Source organism: Humulus lupulus, chromosome 9 (genome assembly GCF_963169125.1).
Source record: "Humulus lupulus chromosome 9, drHumLupu1.1, whole genome shotgun sequence".
Lineage (NCBI taxonomy): Eukaryota > Viridiplantae > Streptophyta > Magnoliopsida > Rosales > Cannabaceae > Humulus > Humulus lupulus.
Genome location: NC_084801.1, coordinates 35,524,752 through 35,541,314, shown reverse-complemented (window position 1 = coordinate 35,541,314; position 16,563 = coordinate 35,524,752). Strand labels below are relative to the sequence as shown.

Sequence of the window (16,563 nt, the reverse complement as noted above, 5' to 3'; positions counted from 1 at the left end):
CTTATGTTGTTTGCCATGTATGCATTCGATCCAGTTTGATATTTTTTCTTTATGCAATGACCAATAACCCAAGGTGCAGCTTGGCAATGGCCTTTATGTCGGAGGTCAAGTGAGCAAGTATGTTTGTTGGTGAAACGAGCTATCTCGAACATATCAGATTTAGGAATTCTCTTCCCCCTCAATCTCCACCCACAATCAGGATCCTTGCAAGTGATATACCAAACTTCAGTACCTGACTTCTTCACCACAAACTCGAAGTTCTGCTTCATTGCATACAAGTGTGCCTTCGTCTTCAACTCTAACTTGTTCTCAAAAACTTTCCCAACTTCTATTACTCCACAACTCACCCCAAATAACGTGGGGATAACATAAGAGGGGCATGGGATATCTTCAGCAGTATACGTTGGAGAACTCCATCTATTTCCATCATCTTGTGTAGTTGGACGACTGCTCTCTGAGCCAGCAGTCCTCCGTCGTTGGCTTTCTTGACGTCTTGGCAATGGTCGTACATTTAAATTATCTACTTGAACCACATGTAGCATCGACAACCGATCCTCTGAGTTATCATCAGAACTACTGCACCCCTCAACTCTTTCATCATCATCACCAAAAAGGGCAACTGGATCGTCATTGACATAAGGCTCATACTCATACCCATCATCATGCGGGAGATTTGTTGGGGGAAAAAAAGTTTCATTATGACTAGGACCTCCCATGCATACACTTGGCCCAGGAGCTATTTGTGGAATAGCCGTGCATGATTGATTATGATTTTCCATATTGACACTCGCTCTAGGAGATGGATCAATAAGAGCAATGTTCTTTGCAATCGAACTAACGCATAAAGGAACCCGATGTTTTAAGGACTTCGAATTTTCAAGAATAAGAGCACTAACTCCTTAATCATCTGTGATTTCAATGGGATCTACGCTAAAATCATTGCATGTAAACGACACTTCCAACTTTAAGTCAAACAATGACCTATCCACTTTCAACTTTGAATACAACTTCTCCAATAATTCTATTTAACCAACATCAATTGGTACATGTATTATAGTGTTCAAACCAGCTTTGAAATTCCATCTTTCTCCTTTATGTTCCCAAACACCGTTGTAAGAAACAATTATATTAACTCTGGAACCTGCAAATTTACAAAAAAAAAAAAAAACATAAGAAAATTATAAAAATAAAGTGTAATCTATGAAGAATTGATGGTAAATCGATGCCTATGAAAATCTGTAATGTAGTTCAACATCGATGCCACATCAATGACATTTCGATGCATCATCGATGCTGATGGTTGCCATTTCAATGTGATACCATTTCGATGTAATATCGATACCATATCGATGCTGAACTAAATAAACATATATGGCATCGATTCAACATTGATACACCATCGATATTACATCGATACTAACATCGAAATTAGATGTTCACCTCAGTATCGAAATGGTATCGATGTACCATCGAAATGCCATCGATGCTGATGGTTGCCTTCTGTATGCGATTCAATTTCGATGGTATATCGATGTCATATCGACGCTGAACCAAATCAACATATATGACATCGATTCAACATCGATATACCATCGATATTACATCGAAAATATCATCTAATTTAGATGTTTGCCTCAGTATCGAAATGGCATCGATGTACCATCGAAATGACATTGATGTACTATCGATTTTGGAATGGCTCCCACATAATCCCAGATCTGAAGAACAGTTCAAAAATTGCAGAAAAAAATATAAACTCAATTGCGGAACAATTCGAATCTAATATCTAACCATGACATTTCATATTCACAAGTAGATTAAAGAAATGATACTTACCCATGATTTTTTCTCTTAAAAAACGCCAAGAAACTTCCAATCCGTTCCACCTCCGAGCTGTGAAAAAATGGCTGTAAATGAGGGATGAGAGAAAGAGATAGGGAGAAAAAAATGTGTGAAGTGTTAAATTTGAGTGAGGAGGGTATTTTTGTCCAAAATATCAGAGGGGGCACATTATGGGGAGAATTTTTATGTTGGCATTTAAAAAAAATTAAATATGTTATGATGCATAAAGATAAAAATTTCCCTATTGGAATTTGGGTCAATAGTGGGTCTTACCCATTTGACTACTAAGAATTTAAGTTGTTAAATATTCAAATTAAATGAGAGAACTTTTATTTCTCTTTTATAGATAGAGCTCTCATATATTATACATAGTTTCAATTAAATTTGAAGGTATATTTGAGAGAGAGAAAGAGTATAAATAGAAATCTAACAAAAGATTTAAGACCTGTTTAGCATAATTTTTTTGGGGGAAAAATAGAAATTGAAAGCTAATTATAAGAGAAAGCCAACAGAATTTTGGCCACAACTATAAGATTACTTTTAGTAAAATGATAGGCATTATACAACTACGCACTATAGCTATATTGCTCACTTTGCTTAAATCTGCAAGATGACCATAAAAGGCAGTGAAGAGCCACATTTTAAGTAAGCTTTAGCCACATAAAAAGTCAGTAATCTTACCTTATTTTACGAACGATTTTTCTTTGCTCCTTTATAGCTGGACCATATGAACCTCAAGAATTGGCATACCAGTTGTAAAGACAAAAGTAAAAGGTATCACCCAAACACTTATTAAGCCTTCCAAAAAGGGAAAGTCAGATATGGTATCATACCATATAATAGTGGATAGAAAGTCAAAACAGAAATAGCAGAGTTTCATACACAAGCAAACTCTCTCCACTTACATTGTAATTCTAGATCATAAACAGACAAAACAAGTCCATGATACTATTCTACTACCAGTGAACTGTTCTGCTTTTGTACTGAAGTGGTGAAAGAGCACATTCAAAAGAAAAGGAAGAAGAGAAAACGCACTGATCCCATTATCAATAATTTCTGTTTAAAGTGTTACCAAATGAAAGGTAAATGGTTATGCTTTTGATCCTTAAGGTACTGGAAATTAGGATGATCCTAGCTAAAAATTTGGGTGGTGAAACAAACTAATATGTCGAGAAGAAAAAAAAAAGCTTTATGTAATTAGTCCAATAATGTGTTTTTCTCAAGTAAAACAAAGGAATATACAGAAATATACTTGTTCTATATTCACCTAGAGGCCTAAACTATTCTGACCAAAGTGTATGCAAAACAGTCTTAAGAATTAAAGATAATCATGAGCTTACATCAAAATTCAACGCAGAAGAACAGCCAAAAGGAAAAAAAAATGGTAAAACTGTTTTCTAAGCTTACATCCCCAATGTTTGTGGATGCATTGGGAGATAGAGTTGAGCAACATAAGCCTTTCTTCTTAATTCTTGTAGAAGGATTTTTTAGCAATGAAATATCTCAGATGAATCAGGATGATTTCCATCAGCTGCAACAAATATATGGGTTATGATGTAAATCCAGCTATACCCGGATACCTCCCGAGCTCCTCTTTCTTTCATCTAACTACTTATCTTAAACACACATCTCCAGTCTCCAGCATCAGCATTGCCATGGGTTCGGCAAGCACCAAGCAACGTACCCCAAACACCCTGCATCTGGTATAAATAGCATACTTTGTCTAAAATGCTTTGGTTAACCACCCAGCGCACTCAAACAAATCTACCATGCACATGTAATGCTCCGTTCTAGCTGGTATCCAATGATTCAGTCATTATATGGAAAATGTGAATTCCATCATCGACTCAACCTGCATGGCTACATGCAAATATTATACCAAGGAAGGTAACATCAGGCAGATTCCTTCATCTAACATCTCATGAAATAGAGTGAGGGGCTCCTCAAGTCGACCGTGGTTCCCATAAGCAGCAATATGCTGTTCCATGATACTACATTCTTGCCTTCCATATGGTCAAATATCTGAGGAGAAACAACCAAGTAACACATTTGACACATGTCTCTCAAAGCACTTCCAGGGAAAATGTCAGAGCTGAATGCTCTTCTAATCGTATAACCATAGATCTCTTTCCCATAATGGAGATCTAGTAAGTTTCCACAGCTGGAGAGCGCAGCTGATATACTCACGCAATCACACTTTGTTCCCTCCAGCCCAATTTACAAAACAGATCAATGGCCTCATCTAGTTTGCCAATCTGAGAGCAGCTGGTGATCGTTAAATTCCAACAAACAGCATTCCATTCAGACATACTTTGAAATACATGATGGACTAGATCCAATCTTCCACATTTTGCATACATGTCTGTGATTGCACTTGCCACATAACACCGCCTGTCAAAACAATTTTTTATCGTGTTACCATGCAATTCCTATACCAATTTCAAAGCAGCCATACCAACAAAAGCAGGGAAAATACTTGCCAATGTAACAAAATTTGGTCTCATTTTTTCCTGAAGTAATCAACTAAAATTCTTTAGAGCATAAAAATTCATCCTGTTGAATACGAACCCTGAAAACATAGCTGTGCAAACAATGACATCTACTGAAGTACTTCGGTGGAAAATATTGCATGCCATCATGATGCAGGAGAATTACTATTCTAGATAATATTTCTCCAACATCATTTACCTCTTAAATCACATCTCTACATTTTTGCACTTGTATTAATTAAATGTGCACCTTACAAGAACACATTTATCGGCACACCATGTTTTATTATATAACCATGAATTTTCTTACCTTGTTTAAGGACGGTTTAGAGAAAGGGTTTTTAAGTTAGTTATTATCCTCCTTCAATCTTGTCACGGATCCAAAAGAGCCTCACATCAATGTGTTTACTCCTTTCATGATACATGGGATTATTACGCATATTAGACTATGGTGTCCCACATGGAATATGTGTAAGAATATTGAACTATTAATAAGAACATGTGTAACTCCACTAATCACCAATTGGTTTTTAGATGGAGCCTCATGATTCTTGTCATGGTATCAAGAGTCAATTCCCTAGCGGGCATTCGATCCACACCGATCCAAAAGAGTGAGCCAAGCCGCACGAGATCCGCATAGTGCGAAAAGACACTTGAGATCCAAAAAAATAAGCGAGCTGACAAAATGGGCCACTTGTGATCAGGTGATTCAAGATTGGTGAGCGAAAAATCGCCACCATCTTGAGGGGGGATATTAGACTATGGTGTCCCACATGGAATATGTGTAAGAATATTGAACTATTAATAAGAACATGTGTAACTCCACTAATCACCAATTGGTTTTTAGATGGAGCCTCATGATTCTTGTCAACGCAAAAGAATCGATGATTGAGAATCCGAATAGACTATCACCTTTTTCTTCAACATCTTGATTTCTTTTAGTATTCCCTTCAACAATGTTGCTTCTTTAAAAGATTCAGTGGTGGCAATAAATTCAGACTCGGTAGTGGATAAAGACACAATTGGTTGGAGCTGAGACTTCCATGAAATACAGCAGTTGTTTAGAAGAAAGCAAGAGGATGTCAAAGACTTTCTTGCATATTTGTTTGATGCAAAATCGGCATCCACGTACCCTTCAAGTTGTACTCTAGTTCCTGTACTTTTAAACACTAAACCAGTAGCTATTGTTGCCTTTAGATACCTGAGAAGCCATTTAACTCCTTTCCAATGTTCATTTCCTGGATTTGACATTAACCGACTCAAGACACTTACTGAATGAGGAATATCTGGTCTGGTACTAATCATTCCAATGGCTTCTGCATATGGTATTTTTGACATCTCATTCTTCTCAGCCTCTGTCGTGGGTGAGTAATCAGCAGACAAGTCCAAATGTCCACCTAGAGGAACACTTACATCTTTAGCTTCGGTCATTTTAAACTTGTTTACAACAGATCTTAGGTATTGCTTCTGAGATAAAACAATTTTATGTTCTGTCTGATCCTTAGTATGTCAATACCAAGGATTTTTCTAGCTGATCTTTCATTTCAAACTCACTCTTTAGAACATCCTTAAGTTTTCGGATCTTATTAAAATCCTTGCCCATTATTAACATATCATCTACATAGATCAGTAAAAAGTTGGTGCAGTTGAATTTAAATTAGTAAAGTATAAACATGTGTCAAAGGCTGATCTATTGTACCCAACTTTGGTAACCACTGAGTCGAATCTTTTATACCATTGTCTAGGTGATTTTTTCAGTCCATATAGGGATCTTTTAAGTAATCTCACAAGGTTTTGAGTTTGAGATTTTACCTCATATCCTTCGGGTTTCTCCATGTATATCACTTCTTCTAGCCTTCCATTTAAGAAGGCTGTCTTCACATTCATGTGCTCAACTTCCCAGTCAAATTGCACAGCCAAAGCTAACATCATTCTTACTGTCTTCATCTTGATAACTGGTGAGAAAAATTCTGAGTAATCAATACCCTCAACTTGTGTGAACCCCTTAGCAACCAGCCTAGCTTTAAACTTATTTGGATCCGATGCACTAATCCCATCTTTCAGCTTGTAAATCCACCTGCAACCAATTACTTTCTGCCTTACAGGTCTTTCAACAAGAGTCCAAGTGTGGTTGCTTTTTAAAGACCTCATTTCCTCATCCATGGCTAGTTTCCATTTAGATGCATCTTTGCTCTTGATGGCTTCTTGCTAACTTCTTGGTTTTGATATAGACATATTAGACATTGCATAAAGTGCATAAGCCATTATATTTGCTTCTCCAAATCTTGTCGGTGTCCTTATGTCTCTTCTAGTTCTGTCACGAGCTAGTTGATAATCATCTAGGTCTTCATCTTGAATGTTTTTGGGTGCTTCAGTTTCATCGGCACTTGAATCTTCACTTGTTATTTTGTCTTGAGTTATTTCCACCTCAAAGTGAGTTGTATCTCATTTTGAAACCTGCTGACCTGCATCATCACAAAAAGTACATTCCTCGTTTCTTTTAAAAGGAAAATTTAATTCATTAAAGATGACATCTCTACTAGTGTTAGTCTTTTGTGTTTCAATAGATAACAATCTATATCCTTTAACACCTGGTGGATAGCCAAGAAAAACACACTTAATGGATCTTTAACCAAGTTTTTCATCAACATGGTGTGCATATGTAGCACACCTGAAAACTTATAGATGTGATAAAGAGGGTGGCTTGCCAGTCCATTTTTCTTCAGAAGTGTTGTTTTCAATAACTCTATTTGGACTTTGATTTATCAAGTAACAAGTTGTATACAAAGCTTCACCCCAATAAGCTTTCTTTAATCCATATTCAATTAGCAATCATCTTTCTTTGTTTAGTAATGTTCTATTTATTCTTTCAACAATGTCATTTTGTTAAGGAGTATTAATAATAATTCTATGTCTTTGTATACCAGATTTCATGCATAAATCATCAAATTCTTGGTTTATGTCAAGCCCATTATCTGTCTAAAGAGTTTTGATTTTGCAACATGTATGATTCTCTACAAGAGTTTTCCAAGTTTTAAATTTTTCTAGGCATTCACTTTTGTGTTTAAGTAAATAAACCCAATCTTTTCTACTATAGTCATCTACTATTGAAAGAAAGTATTGATTACCTCCTTGAGTGGTTGTTCTACTTGCACCCCATAGATCTGAATGAACATATTCCAAAATCCTTTTTGCCTTGTAATTGCTATGACTGAATTTGAGCCTATGTGTAACGCTCTAAACTCCAGGGACCGTTATGGTGCACATTGCAAATAGTGCTAAACTCGCTAATCGAGTCATTTGGCCATAAACGTGTAACTAAGTATGATTAGCAGTTTAGGGATTAAAAATTTCGGTTAAGATGTAACGTTTCACTAGAACGTTTACTGTAACATTGGGATCCCAAAAATATAATTTAAAGGTCTATTACAAGAAAATATTTACAACCAGCCAATCTAAGCGGAAAAACAGGGTTTAGCCCTAGTTCCTCTCCTTCAAACCTCGGCCGTGGAAGTCGAGCAGCTGCATATGTACACATCGTCACCTAAGCTCTCCAACTCAAGGATGGTCCAGCTTTCTTTTGCCTTTACCTGCACCACATAGCTCCCGTGAGCCGAAGCCCAGCAAGAAAACTCATTATGCTCATGAACAGTCATATCATGATATCAAATCATATCTGGCATGCCTAGCAAACATAGCTCTATTCAAGCATGCAAATAAATTCAAACAATGCTGGGGAATCAAGGACAAAAAAAATCCTGCCCTCCTGATTGGATGACTATCAAGTCAATCCTAATCAGATGAGTGATTTAACACTTGAGGTTCTGGTAAACCATACTGAGTGACCGACAAGCAAGTCACTACGGGGCTCAATACCCAAAGCCATGCAAATGATGATCAGAATGATCATACAGAGCTTATAGCCCTGAACAGATGAGTGAATATCACTTTGAGGTTCTGTTAACCATACTGAGTGACTGACAAGCAAGTCACTATGGGGCTCAGTGCCCATAGTCGTGTTACGAAACCGTCACCTGGGCTTGCCTGCAATGGCTCTATCAGATGAGTGACTGATAGGTAGTCACTAGCTTAAACAGATGAGTGACTGCTGGGTAAGTCACACAAGCGCTTTTAGTTTTCATCGAACTTGAGGTCGGTCCAGCATTAATGCTCTTCTGAGTCATTTAATGCAGATGTCGATTAGATTTAATCTTTATTGGCTTGTGTTGAACACGCTAAGGCCGTCCTGACTTATGAGTCAGCACTGTGTGACCAGTGCCCAGTACCACTGCCGAACTTGACTAATAAGTCCTAGCTTCACAGTTGATACTGACACCTTTGCCAATTCTGACTAATTAGTCAGTACCATGCACAAGTAAGCAATGCTACCAGTATATATCATATGTTAAATATCCAAAAGTAGGGCATTCAGCATGCTTACTTAACAGTTTCTAGCATAATTATGATCATGCACAAACACAGAGACTCAAGCTCTGAATAGTCTCATATTCAATATTCATGGCATGCCTTAATCACATGTTTCTCGTGCAACACATGCATCACATTTAATCACTTGACATGCCTCAACAATAACCATGCATGTCACATTTAAACATCCAACATGTATCAAGAATAACCATGCATGTCACATATGGGGTGAAGTTTTCTTACCTCGGGTTCGAGCAAGAATTAGTAAAAGAACCACCCTTGAAAACGACCAAACCTTTGATCCTTTAGCGGTCACCTAGTCATAACCAAATATGGAATCCCATCAATAAAATAAATCATAAAAAGGTTTGTAATCTAAAACCTCACTCCCGGGATCCATCCCGCACTCTCGGGACTCTTAATCTACCCAGACGGGGTAAAGGAACTAACCCCCGAGCCTTAAAAGTCATCCCGAGCCCTAAAATAGGTTGCTGGAAAATTCACTAGCGCTGGGGCGCTGCCCCAAAGTCAGAGAAGCCCAAAACCTGCCCTGCCTAGCGCTGGGGCGCCATCAACAGACCAGAAACTTTTCTGGTTTCCCTCCTTGCAATTTCCCCCTGAAACCAAGCCTCAAAACCAATCCCAAACATCATCCAAACATCTAATTCAACCCCTAAACTTCATCTACAACACACCCTCATCAAAACCCAAGCAACCAAACTCAAGAACTTCCATTAATTCCCAACTAACCACATCAAAATCTCTTGACTAAAACTAACAGAAAAACAGGGTATAAACCAAAGATTTCAATGGCTGAATTTCTTACCTCAAGCTTGATTTAGATCCTCTTCAATGATTGAACCAAGGTCCTAAGCCCTCAAGCCTTGCTCTCCTAGCTTGGATCCTCAAATTGGCTCTCAAAAATTGAAAGGAAGGAGGAGGAATAGGTACGGGAAGGAGAGATGAGGATGATAATGATGCTCTGTTTTCTTATATCTTCTACAGCTTTCTAAACTTAAAGGGCTGATATATAACTTAGGGGTGAAAAGACTATTTTGCCCCTAGGTCAAATAAAGGCTTCTTCTAAAGACTCCCAAGAGTAAAATCGTCCTTTCCTGCCTATTTCGTTAATTATAATTAACACCCTCCAATTCCCGCTATTCTCAATATTATCAAATACCAATAATTCATATCCCGTTACCCTTTAATTCCTGGCAACGTTCTAATCACCAAATTACCCCGAGACTCACTCTGAGCCCCGAACTTAATCCCGTTATGACTAGACTGAAAACTTGCCTTCCATGATCGTCTCATGCCGAATGGCTCGAACCAATTCACATACAATGTGGTATTATTTATAATTCACCCACATGCATGAAAATACACAATCACGCCCTCAATAGCCAAATTACCAAAATACCCTTATAATTAAATGTGGACCTATATGCATGCATTTATCATCATATAATAATATAATTAACATAAACATGCATATAATCATTAAATAGCATAATAAATCAATTATGGCCCTCCCGACCTCCTAATCAAGGTCCTAAACCTTATTAGGAAATTTGGGGCATTACAACTATCCCCTCCTTACAGAAATTTCTTCCTCAAAATTTTTCTAAACAGCCCGGAATAAGAATTCCGCACAATTGATTCCAGTTTCCCAGGTCATTTCCTTGGCCTCACTGTTTTTATAACCTTACCTTGACTCAAGGTACACTTTGTTCCTCAGAACCTTATTCTTTCTGTCTCATATCTGAACTGGCTATCCCTTACATGATAACTTAGCCTCAAATCCCCAGATCCTCATAACTCAACTTATGAGTTTCATTCAACCCATGTCCTCATCATGGAAACACAAAATACATTGTATATAACCAACAATGCCAAAGATAAAGTCGATCCAAAGTCAACTTGACCAATCCTATCCAGAAGTCAAACTGTTAAATTACTCTAGGGCTCAACTTGCCCCTTAACTCATCACCCCTTTCCATGGTGATGCTTTTAAGGAAGATACAATCTTCTACTTGAAATTCCATGTTCCTGTTTTTCAATTCAGTAAAACTTTTCTATTTACTCTGAGAAGTGAGCATCCAAGCTCTAACCTCTAATAATCTCAATGGTCCCCTGAACCATCACATGATCCAGAATCAACACCTCACCCATCTCATTCCAATGAACTGGTGCTAAACATTTTCAAACATACCTCATCTCATAAGGTAGCTTTCCAACACTGGATAACTCTCTATCTTTCTCTCTCTGACTTACCATTAGTCTGAGGATAATAAACTGTACTGAATTCTGTCTATATACTCATCGCCTTCCTTAACCTTTCCAAAACCTGGAAGTCGCAATAGAGTCTTCATCTGATAAGATAGACCTTGAGTGTAACGCCCTACTACCTTAGAGTCGTTACTAAGTGAGTTTTAAGACAAAACTTTGTGCACTTAACTCGCTAACCGAGGTTTTGAAACGAAAGTGTGACTAATTAAAAGTTAAGGCTGTAATCTTTAAAAATGCATTGTTTCAATAAAAACTTCTAGTAATAAACATTTGGGATCCCAAAATAAAGTTTGAAAACTATTTACATCTTGAAATAAGTTTACAGTTGATCAGTTCTAAAATCATAGATTATTACAGCCATTTTCGAATAAACCCCCAACCAAAGCAGTCGGGCAGGCCAAACATGCACGCGTCGCTTCACGCTCTCCGTACTCATGGTTGGTTGACTCAGTCTTTGCCCTTACCTGCAACACGGAGCACCCGTGAGCCGAAACCCAGCAAGAAAACTCATGCAGAACATAACATATGCAATTTATACAGTTTATCATAACAGATAATCCACAGATAAACAAGTCAACCATTAGACTAAGCAAACACGGCCATGCCGCCCCAGAAGCCTTACCGAAGCCTGGGGTATCGGTTCTCACCGTAAGGATAACACATGTATCCACCGGGCCCTGCCCTGACTATAAGCATTCCATGTGCTAAGTGTTACTTCCGGCTCCGCTGCCGTACCCGGCCTACGCCGCACTCGGCCCTTGCCGTTCATTTCATTATAATCATATATAGCATAAATCAAGCAACATTCAAACAAATGCCAATTTATTTAAATCTGCACCCTAACATGTAATGCAATATAAGGCCATGCCCGACAATCATCTCATCATGCAACATGCAATATAGGGCCGTGCCCCGCAATCACACTATGGGCCCATGCCCTATCCTACGGGTGTTATAGTTTTCTTACCTACTTCCCGAGCTTTCCGATGCACCAAGGCCACAAGCACGGTCCTCTAGCACGAGCCTCCTCGAAATCCTAGTCACAACACACATACAACACTTTTAATACTAACCAACCCAAAACCACTTCCCGGGACCAATCCCGCACCCTCGGGACCTCTAAAACCTTAAAACAACACCCCGGAGACATCCCCCGAACCCCCGGAGCAAAGGCCTAAAATTGCCAAAAATGACATCCTGAAATTGGCCTTGTGCCGCGGCACAACTTTCTTGTGTCGCGGCACCCAGCAAGTCAGGGGCTCCACGCCGCGGCACGCAAAAACTGTGCCGCGGCACGCCTTCGCAGGCCCAGAATTCTGGGTTTTCCTTCGCGTTTTCACCAAGTTAAAACCTTCCCAAATCATACCAAACCAATACCCAAACCCCAAAATCAATTTAAGACTTTAAATGGACCATCTAACAACCCATAAACACTAGATTCAAGCTCAAAACACAATCACACTCACAAATCCACCCAATTGATTCCAACTTCAACAACTTAAACCCATAGGCCAAAAACACAAACCCAAGCTTGAAAAACCTAAACCATACCTCAAAAATCTTAAACCACAACAGATAAAACTCTTAAAATTGTCTAGGATCCTTACCTTTAAGTGGAGAATCCACCCTTTGCTTCCTTGAATCCATCTCCAAGTCTCCAAAAATCAGCTCCTTCCCCTCTTCTTCTTCTTCTTCTTCTTCTTCTAGCTTTTCTTTCTCTTTATTTTTTTAACAAAACCAAACAATGAACAAGCCCCAAACCGTGTACCCCATATAACCCAGCTGCCATATATCAAATTCCCAGCCAAATGACCATTTTACCCCTCCTTGCCTATCCTTTCCCAACTAAACCTCAAGGGCACTTAAGTCCTTTTACTTCTATTTCATTTCTACCATTTTCTATCTAGAACTTGTTACTCTCAGCAGTAACTAATGGTTACCCAGGTTACCCAATCACCAATAACCATTACCCGCTAAATCTCAATCTTAACCATAAAATTCCCAAAGTACCCCTAGACTCCTCCCGAGCCGGGTATAGAAATCCCGCTGTGACTCTTAAGTTAACTAGCTCTCTAGGACCGTCTCGGCACGTGCATCACAATAATAACACCACACTCACGTGGTACAATTCACAGAATACAATTATCACATATATGCCATCAGCGGGCTAAAATTACCAATTTACCCCCATCATGCAAACGGGGTCCACATGCATAATTATTTCACCTAACATGCATACTAACCACGTAGTCATGCATTTCAATGTTCAATTAGTCATATAACATGCTTTAAATCATAACTATGCATTAAACTCATAAAATCACACATAAATTCCATTATGCCCTCCAGGCACACTAATCAAGGCCCTTGAGCCTTAATAGCGATTTTGGGTCGTTACATTGAGTTTCATGAAGGCGCTCTATCCCTCTCACCAAGAGATTTGAATACTGATCAGCTGTATTACTTGTTCTTACTGACAGAATTGAATTCACTTGGGAAAATGGTCACAATGACTCAATGCCAACTCATACTGACCCAATAACTTGGGCAATCCCACCGCGAAACCCTTCGCGATGTTTTCTTGTTTCCAATATATAATACTCAAAGGCTACAATGGCCTCACCGATTCCTGATACTCTGTCTGACCTGCTACCAGGCTAAGAACTTTACCACGCATTCCATTACCTCCCTCTCCATCTCAGGCCATCACTATAAAGATTTCATATCCTGTTACATTTCCATGATGCCTGAATGAAGAGAATACAAGAGTAGCATGAGATTCATCAAGAATCTCCCAATTAATCTTAGTGTCCATTGGATCCCAAGTCCGATCCTTATACCACAGTAAATCCATACCTGACACTGTATAATTCTTAGCTAATCCAGCTAAGACCTTTCATTCAATCTTTCCTATCTGTGGTTCACTTAGTCATCTTTCCTTTTGATCATTTCCGAAATGATAATCTCAAACATAAAACTGGCCACCTGGCCCACCGGAAACTCTACTCTAGTTCTGGTCAGATCCTTTAACCAACATATTGCATAGGCAATTACTTTTCTCTGCCACTGAGATGTTGTTATCCCCAAAATTTCAGTTCGATGATGTAGCAATCAGAAGTGACAAGTGGCAATGCATGGTCAGTAAAATGAACATTAATAGTAAATAAATGTGTTGGCTCTTCGGAGTTGTGATAAAGTGATCTGACCGATCTGATAGAATTTCTGTCCGACCGGTGAAGATTTTTGACTGACCAGTCAAGTGTCATGCTAGACCAGAGATGTGCCATGTTAGACCAGAGATGTGTCATGACCGACTAGTCAGGTGTTTGTCCAACCAGTCAGGTGCTTGTTCGACCAGTCAAGTGTTTGGCCGACCAGTCACTTGTCTTGGCCGACCAGTGAGGGTTTGGCTGACCGATGAAGTGTTTTGGCTCTCCAGTTTTCCTTTTGGGTGTGATGTGGACCGACTAAACAGATCATTGCTATGCAAGAGATCCCAGTAACTACTTCAGCTAGAATCGGTCATACCTGCATGGGAATCTCTCATATTATCCCAAAGAATCGCATATTGTTGTATTTTAAATATTATTATTAATTAAATATTGTGAGAATAACAAAAAGGACCCGGTCAAAGGGAATATCTGATGTACGATCCATGAGCCTATAAATAAATGGCTCATGGTATCATTTTAGGGATCTGATCTTTTTAGACAGAGAAAACCCTCTCGTTTTGAGATTTTGGGGACTGTTACTTGGGGCATTCTTGGGGCATTTTCTGTGAGGTTAGAGAGATAAAGCTTGTATTCTCTAGAGAGAGAAACTCTATATTTTTCTACTTGCACTTAAGAAACTCAGTTGGCTCAAGTTCATCTGATCGTAAGTGTAGGCTAAATATATCACAACTCCAAGTGGATTAGGCTATTACCAACAAATTGGGGCTGAACCACTATAAAATTATCTGTGTCGTATTTTTCTCTTAAGGTTCATTGTAGTTTTGACATCTACTTGTCGTTGGCCAAAATCGTGGTCAACATTTTGGTGCTTTCACTGAGAGCCTGAAGAGAAGAAACACACGATTATCATATAGAAATGGCGCCCAAGAATACCAATGTGGCATCCAAAAAGTCAGGCACGTTAAAAGAGCCTGCTAGATCAGAATATCCGGGACCGTAGAACCCAGAGACTGAGCCCAGGGTGTTTCTCGAGGAGACCACTCTAGAAGTTGAACAACTCTAGGAAGCAATAGGCGCTTTCCAAGAGGAGATTATGCAATTCAATGCTCGGCAGGAGTCTTTTCCTGAAGAGATGGCCAAGCAGAGAGTTGTGTTAGAGCAGCAAAGGCGCGATATGGAGGCCAGAAGCGAAGAGCTCAGACAGCGACAGGAGGAAGTCGACCAGAGACATCATGAAGCAGCACTTGCTCTAGAAGCGGCTACCCAACTGGCCCAAGCCAATGCTCAAGTCGCAGCACGAGCAGCCTCCCAGGGAGCAAGAAATAATAATGCTGATCGGAGGACCACTGACAGAGTCAATTCTCGTGGACCGGAAAGAAGCAGGAGTAACCCCCTGGTCAGAAAGATGACGGAGTCCGCTCTAGAACTGCATCAACACAGAGGGAGAACTCAAGAACTCCCTCCAGGAGCCACCGATCAGAAACTTCTAGATCAGAGAGTCACCGATCGGGCAGTAAAAAGACTCCACCCAAGCAGGATCGAACTAGGACTCCTCGAGAAAAGAGGACTTCACAGTTCAAAGATGGGCATGGTCGTGATGAGGCTGATTGTCATCACACCAACCAGTCAAAGGATAAAGAAGACAACAACCCACAAGGAGGAAAAGACTGCCCGGGACGTATCGAAATGCCTCCACTGCACCTCGGCCAGCAGCGTAGTAGGAGAGAGCAAGTCCCATGTAGTTAGCCCTCTGAAAAATCGAAGAGTACGGTGTTCGATTAGGTAGGAGAGCATGCTTCTCGGAAGGATCTGAGGGAGGTTATCACCAACAAAAGGAGGACCGTCCCGGTCGAAGGGCAAAATCTGAACCGCCGTGCCAGTCAAGTAAAAATACTTGACGATAGTGCACCAGATGGTAATGCTCGACCAGGCGGTCAAGACCTTGGAACTTCGTCAGTTGCACCAGCCATCCAAGCCCAGCTTGACGTGCTAACAGCTGCAGTGCAAGGTTTGTCAAGACAACCTTCCGGGATAGATGCGATAGACCACCGGAGTGGCAACCCATTTTGTGCCCGGATTAGAGCAGCCCAGCCGCCGGCAAAATATAAAGCACCGATTCTGCCAATATATACAGAAAAGGTAGATCCCATCAAACATGTTGGGAAGTTTGAAGACTAGATGGAATTGCTCGGAGTAAGTGACGATTATCGGTGTAGAGTTTTCCCGACTACTTTGTCAGATACCGCCCAGGAATGGTATTGGAAGTTTAAGCCGAACTCCATTGCCTCTTGGGAAGCATTCAGGAAGGAGTTTTGTAGACAATTCAACACTGCCCAGACTCC

At 39.7% G+C, this 16,563-nt stretch overlaps 1 pseudogene; it reads right to left on the bottom strand.

Annotated features, from left to right (window-relative positions):
- Nucleotides 1-3,245: 3,245 nt before the first annotated feature.
- Nucleotides 3,246-16,563, bottom strand: part of LOC133799611 (pentatricopeptide repeat-containing protein At4g21300-like) — an 81,306-nt pseudogene continuing 67,988 nt past the window's right edge.